The sequence below is a fragment of the Panicum virgatum genome, chromosome 8N, assembly GCF_016808335.1.
Source record: "Panicum virgatum strain AP13 chromosome 8N, P.virgatum_v5, whole genome shotgun sequence".
Taxonomy (NCBI): Eukaryota; Viridiplantae; Streptophyta; class Magnoliopsida; order Poales; family Poaceae; genus Panicum; species Panicum virgatum.
Window position 1 is genome coordinate 18,848,946 of NC_053152.1, and position 7,168 is coordinate 18,856,113.

The following is a 7,168-nucleotide window of genomic DNA, read 5'->3' on the forward strand; positions in this document are numbered from 1 at the left end:
AACTTGTAACACATTCAGTGTGAAAATAGTAGTGGATTCTAAACTTTGATTTTCATAAATATAGTATAAAAACAGATACTAACAACCATGGACAGTCTGAAACTCGTGCATGCCCACAAAAGAAACAACAAAACTTTGCTACAACGACTAGGCATCCAATAATGTTTTTCGGCTCCACAGTAGTTATAATGAAATAACGGTCAACATTATAATGAACTATGGTTCAACCGGTCTCTCGGTTAACACAGTTCGACGGGCAACAAAGATGCTAATCATTCAACCGAAAGAACAATGTATAAATTATTCTCCCTGTCCAGCTGCTGCTTCCCCGAAGGAGCACACTCTTCAATATATAATCAAATCATAATTGATTATCGTACCTTCATCCGTCAGCTCAAATAATCAAATCGTAATTGAAATCATCGTAACTTCATCCTTTAAACTTTTTCTTTTATTTATTGCTTCATATACTATTTGAAGATAATCTGACACTAGCCGCCTTCGTCCATTAGCACCGTTTTCTTACTAAATGATCAATCTTTTAAGCGTTAACTATATATAGTGATCAGGATTCGAGGTTTCGTTCTCCGTGTTACCGAGACGGTGCTAGGCTTACTAAAAGAAAGGAAAGAAAATAACCAAAAATTTGCTAACGAATTACTGTCAGCACAACTATCTATCGGTGCCACCAGTGTTTCACAAACCCTAGTAACGACGGAAGCCGGTAAAGATCACTTCGTCAATTAGCATCGTTTCAAGTCAAATCGCTTTGCTTTTTTGTTACGAAATCGAGCATTCTATATGGTAATGCACCAGAAAATAGCTGATATATTGGTTTAAGCAATAGTGCTCAGCTCAGCCAGTCAGGTCCAGAGCGATACACGCCGCTGCTTCCAGGAAGGAAGATCAGAGGCTGCGCTATTAATGTAGGCAGCCCATAGGCACTTCTGCTCCACATTCTTCGATCTGTAGACTAGTCAATTCAAGCTGCCCAACAAATCCAGTCCAGTCCACGAGAACAGGTATGTGAAGCTTAGAAAAATAAAAAAAATAAAAACAAAATAAAATCCGGAAGGCTATAAAAACCCCAGTGCCTTACCATGCTGGCATGCAGCTGCCATCGTCTTCTTCTCCCTCCGGCAGTCCGGCTTAACTCTTGAATTGCAGCAGCAGCAGGATCTTGCAGATTCACAATCCATCGTAAATTCGTAATGGAGCACGTGCAAGTGCAATGCACCTCCTACTCCTATTCATCCAACTGCTATCCTGCTGAGGCGCCAGCAGGTTCGTCGGCGGCGCTCCCCTTGGACACGGCCGACGGCGACGACATGTACATGCAGCTCAAGGCTCTCCTGCACCAGATGGAGGTCGACGACGAGAGCTCCGCCTCCGACTCGTTCTCTTTCCCATCCCCGGCCTCATCCTCGGAGGAGTGAACGGTGTCAGCGACCACGGGCGACGAGCAGTCGTGGCGGGAGTCCTCGTCGCGGCGGCGGCCGGAGGCCTTCATCGGCGTGCGCAAACGGCCGTGGGGCAAGTTCGCCGCCGAGATCCGAGACTCCACGTGGCGGGGCGCCCGCGTGTGGCTGGGCACCTTCGACACCCCGAGGCCGCCGCGCTCGCCTACGACCACGCCGCCTACGCCGCACGCGGCGCCACCGCCGTGCTCAACTTCCCCGTCGAGCGCGTCCGGGAGTCGCTCGGCGCGCTTGCGCTCGCCGTCCGGGAACTCCCCCGTGCTGGCGCTGAAGCGCCGCCACTCCAAGCGCACGCGCAGAAGCAAGCTCGCCGCCGCAGGCAGTAGCCTCAAGACGCAGCTGCATCCGACGACCACGCTTCATTTCTCCGGCGTGTCCGCCATGGACGTGGTTGCGTCGCCGTGTTCCTGCGGCACGGTGGAGCTTGAGGACCTCGGCGCCGATTACTTGTAGGAGCTCCTCCGGGTATCCTCCGAGTTGCACTTCTAGCTAACCGGTTACGCCATTGTCATCGTTGCCAGCATCACCGTCTCAATGCGAACCATCGAGTAAAATTTAGAAGTTGAATGGTACTTTATCATTCCTCATATTCTCTTGATTGTCGTTTTCTCTCCTTTTTTTTTTGCTCTATGTATCGATCGGTTTCAACTTTCAAAGCCATTCCTTTGAGAAGAAAGGGAAAAATCACTATCTTAAGAAGCATGCAGCCGGCAAGGTCTCGTTCCGAGCTAAACGAGACAAGAAAGCAAAGAATAAAACAGCGACAAAGTCGACACTGCACGAGTCTGGTGGGGACGTGGGGTGTCATGCACATTTCCATTTTTTTTACATGGAACATGTCCAGGGGCCATTCCATTTCAATTTCAACTCGTCCGTTTCAAAGTTTTGAAACTTTTCGATTATCGATCTCATTCCAACAAGAAATTGCTAGCATAACCCAGCAAGAAATCCCTCTCAATTCTGAAATGAAACGAGACTGCCCCATAATCATTTGTTTATTTTTGTGTGTTTGTTCAGTTGTTGTGGAGTAAAAATGGCAGCACTAGTATAAGCCTGTACGAAACAAGGAAGAAACCAAGTTGCTTGCTATCCTAAGTCACCTTGACCAATGAATCCATTTTCTTATTGGGTGTGCGTGCGCTACCACTAGGTAGCAGCGAATCGGAATGCCATATCTAATAGATGAACGGAATCTTATATGCTTAAGTGGTGCTTTATCTATATCCACATCTTCATTCTCCTCCCCCTCCGTGTAAGACTTTGTAAGATGCTCTGTTCCCTCCACAACTCCTTCGCATGGCCACGACGCTCATGCTCCCCGCCATGACCATCGCCGTGAGCCGCGTGTATGGAATTTAAAATTCAAGGACAAAAATCATTTTAATCACGCGGTTGGAATTTTTCAATCTATATATATAAAGTTTAATAGAAATGGTCTATAATTTTTTTTCAAAATACTATGAAGTTGAATATGTACATTTAAAGTTATGGAGTATATAAAGTTTTGTATGTCACACTTAAAAGTTTTTCATATCCTATTATAAAGTGTTATGTAAAGAATATAAAAACAATTTTTGTATGGCATAAACATTTTGTACATATAGCTCATAAGTTCTTGCGAATATGGACATTCAAATCAGGAATTCTATAAAATTTTGCATGTACGAGGAAGAATTTTTCTATAAAAAAGTCAAAAGTTTTTTATATTGTATTATAAAGTTATTTATAATAAAATATAAGGTTGATCTGATTTTTGTAGACTCGCAGGGATAAATTTCCCATAAAATTTAGAATATAGTAGGAAAAAGTTTCTTGTATTCTATTATAATGGGTTGTGTATAGAATTTGAAAGTGGAGTGTGTATATAGATTTTTAAACCCTGCGTTTAAATTTTTTGTGAACTACAATTTGTAAGCTTTTGCACATGTGTTTGCAAATTTGAATATGAAGTTTCTTAATATATTTGATGTTATGAATTCTAAAAAGCTTTTCATATATTAGTCAAAAGTTTTTCGCATTCTTATATAAAGAGATGTGTATAGAATTTAAAACCCAAAGACAAAAAATATTTTAATCACGCAATTGGAATTTTTAAACTATATATATAATTTTTAATAGAAACAGTCTATAATTTTTTTAAAATACTATGAAGTTGAATATGTACATTTAAAGTTAGGGAGTCTATAAAGTTTTGTATGTCACACTCAAAAGTTTTTCATATCTTATTATAAAGTGTTATGTAATGAATATAAAAATAAATTTTTAATCATGCATTTTGAAATTTTTGAACCATGAACGTAAACTTTTTGTATATATATCTCATAAGTTCTTGCGAATATGAAGATGAAGTTTTGAATATGGACATTCAAATGGGGGATTTTAGAAAGTTCTGCCTGAATGAGGAAGAAATTTTCTATAATGGAGTCAAAAGTTTTTGATATTGTATTATAAAGTTATTTATAATCAAATATAAGGTTGCATAAAGTGAAGTTTCTAAGCTACAAATACAATGTTTTGGGCTACCTGAGTTCAAAGTTAGTGAAAATTCAAGCATAATATCTTCAATATATCTATTTCAGCCATGCATGTGAGCTTTTATTGAATATATTTTTATTTCTTGCAATTATAAAGTTTTGGAGTTGGTACTATAGAGTTTATAATGTTATAGTTGAAGTTCCTCAACTCAGAAGTGCAAAGTTTTTGAATTGTAAAGCTTTTTTTTTTGTCTAGAAGTATACTTTTTTCAAACACACTAGTATGAAGTTAAGAATGAATGCTCAAAAGCATTTTCAGAATTAACAGTTGAATAACACATTTACTCTAATTATGTCTGGAAAAAATAAAAATATTTTGAAGCAGAGCTCTTGCTGTCCTATGTATGTGGAAATCGTCCCTGCCCAGTTTTCTACCCACTCACCCGCAATTCCCGAATGTGAAGTTTTGCATGTATAAAAGCGAAGTTAGGTATATAAGAATAGTTTCGTGTACACGATTTGAAAGTTTTTAAAATTTGTGTATGGACCTTTGAATTGGTGAATTGAAATCTAGGATGTTTCAGTTCTTGTTAAATATGAGAAAAGCTTGTCATATTCAGTGTTGAAGTTTTATATTTGTAGCTTGAAATTTGAGAATATAGAGGGATCTACCTGTATTTGTGAACTATAATAGAAAATTCTTTAGACAATAATTTGAAAGTTGAGGATATATATATAAAGTTTTTTTCATTCATCTTTGTGTACGCGCAAGGCTGATGATCTTTTCCAAAGTGTTTTTTATATTACAGATCATGATTTCTTATCCATCGGATTTTCATTCAATTATATGGATGAGCAGGATATTTTCTCTATGCTGCTTTTGCCTTCATATAGATGTAGAAGCCAACTTCCCACCCATGTACTCTACCCTCCTCACCCGTTATCCCAAATGAGAAAAAATGCGCGCTAAAATCACTTTTGTGCTAATGTCAAAGTACCGTTGCTAGCTACCTGATTAGTACGAATACGCAAAAACAATTTAGAGAAGCTTGACATGAGAACGCGGAAGCGAAAATGCTACTAGCTAATCTGTATGCACGTGTGTTGCTAACTGTTTGTAATTTTCATTCGCTACTAGCAAGTTGCGGCGAACGCCCACCCAATACTGGCCCCCTTTTTGCCAGAGAAGTTTGCTTCTTTTGCTTTTGCTACAACTTGTCACTTTAGTTTGGTTACGTTCTAAGTCAAACTTGTCTAATATTTTTCAAAAAATTAGTACGCTAGAAACCATTCGTGGGCAGCACACCTGGCCTTTTTTCCAGGGCTGGTCACACTTTGGGATACTACTACAAAATAATATTTAGAGCTGGGTAAAAATCTATTTGTAAGGGTGGGTGCGGTACCTGTCTCTGCTTCTCGCAGCTACAACAGAAGCAAGTAATGTGTCCGCCCCTGAAAATCTATTTGCAGGGACGGGTTACACTCTCACCCACCCCTAGAAATCTATTTTCAGGGGCAGGTGAGAGGATGACTCGTCTTTAAAAATAGATTTTCAAGAGCGGGCCATGCTGCGACTCACCCCAACAGATTCAATAAAAAACAAAAAAAAACCCTCTGCGCCGGACCTGAGCCTCCCAGCCGCTGCGACAGGAGATAGCACCACCAAAGCAGGCATCGCGCCGCTTGCGATGGCCGGGTTGCCTAGTTGCGGTCACTCATCGTCCCTGTTGGCGGTGGCCGGCTCTCCGGCCGTGGAGGCACGAGGAGGGGTGCCTACTCGACGCAGTCGCCGAGCCCTTTCAGAGTGGTGCTCAGGCCTCGTTGCACACCCAGAGACCCTTGTAGAGGTCACACGCCCCTGCGTGCCGCCGTCGTGGTGGCCTGCCCCCCCCCCCCCCCCCCCGCCCCCCCCCCCCCGAACCACCTCCTCAATAGGCATAGCCTAACATAGGCATCTCATACAATCAACAGGCAATACAAATCACCCAACAGAACGTAGGGTATTACGCAACTCGCGATCCGAACCTGTTTAAACTCTCGTGTTACTTGCACCATCATGTATTTAACCTGGACGATTCCACACCATCATGTACCCTTTTTTTATGCCTCTCATCTGGGTACAGTTGTAGTATCTATTCATGCACGCACGCACGCACGCACCAACTTACACACACCACACGTGGACAAACTAACCTACAACTACACACAGATATAAAGACCGTGTCCTTCTAGAGATCACTGAAAATCTCCAAGGCTCCGTAGATGACGAGCGCGTCGCAATCTCTTTGTGGCTCCAGACGTGAGAGGTTATAGTAGAAATTATTGGGAAGCACTGTTCCCGGTGAAAACACCAGTGTTGAACCCGGAGTTCGAACGCTGGTGGGCAGCGTGCCCACTGGCAAGTGCTACCAACCGAGCTGGAGCTCGTTCTCACCATCATGTACTTGCTTACACCAACAGACGCTGCTAGCGAGATTCAGATGCGCCCACGACCGGTGAGAAAGATGAGAGAGACGAGTATGGGCCCAGTGGACATATGGGCTGGCAGCAGGGTGCTCAGGCCATTAGCATCTATGTAGTCATGATGAATCCCTACCGCTAAGGTTGATCAAACGGATAAGCACCTGGGTGGGCTGCCCATGGTGGCTCAGAGTCCTCTCTCATAGATAAACCAATTCGTTGATAAATCTTAATGAGATGCATGATACATAGAACAAAAGCATATGAACAAAAAAAAAACTGAGTAGTTGTGCAATGTGCACAAATATGCCAGTGACCCACAAGAAGTAGACCAGAAATTTGCATGACTGTTATCGCTGTTGGTTTTGATTTGGTTGACCTCTGTCAACAACAGAACCAAGAGAAAAAAGGGGAGATCTCACCCCGTGAGTTTAGGGATCGGTTCAACAGAACCAATCCGCGAACGTCTTGATCGGGAGGCAAATCTAAGCCCATTGGGCTCGGCCTTGAGCCTACAGTGCTTATAAATAAGAGGGGGTCAACCCCAGGGTTAGTAACCTAATCCATTCCACCATCCACCGATCAATCAGAGCACTAGAAGGCTCAGAAGTGTGAGCACCAACCCCGGGGCAGTGCCGGTGGCGTCCTGAAGGCCGCCGCTACCCCGAGAGGACACTCAAGGAGCGTCTGCGCTACATCCCCGACGCCGTCCACGCCATCGACAACGTCACGACTGCATCTACACCCACCAGCGCC

General features: G+C 42.8%; 1 pseudogene; it reads left to right on the forward strand.

Moving 5' to 3' along the window:
- Window positions 1–1,211: 1,211 nt before the first annotated feature.
- Window positions 1,212–1,967, forward strand: LOC120684862 (annotated as a pseudogene).
- Window positions 1,968–7,168: the final 5,201 nt, after the last annotated feature.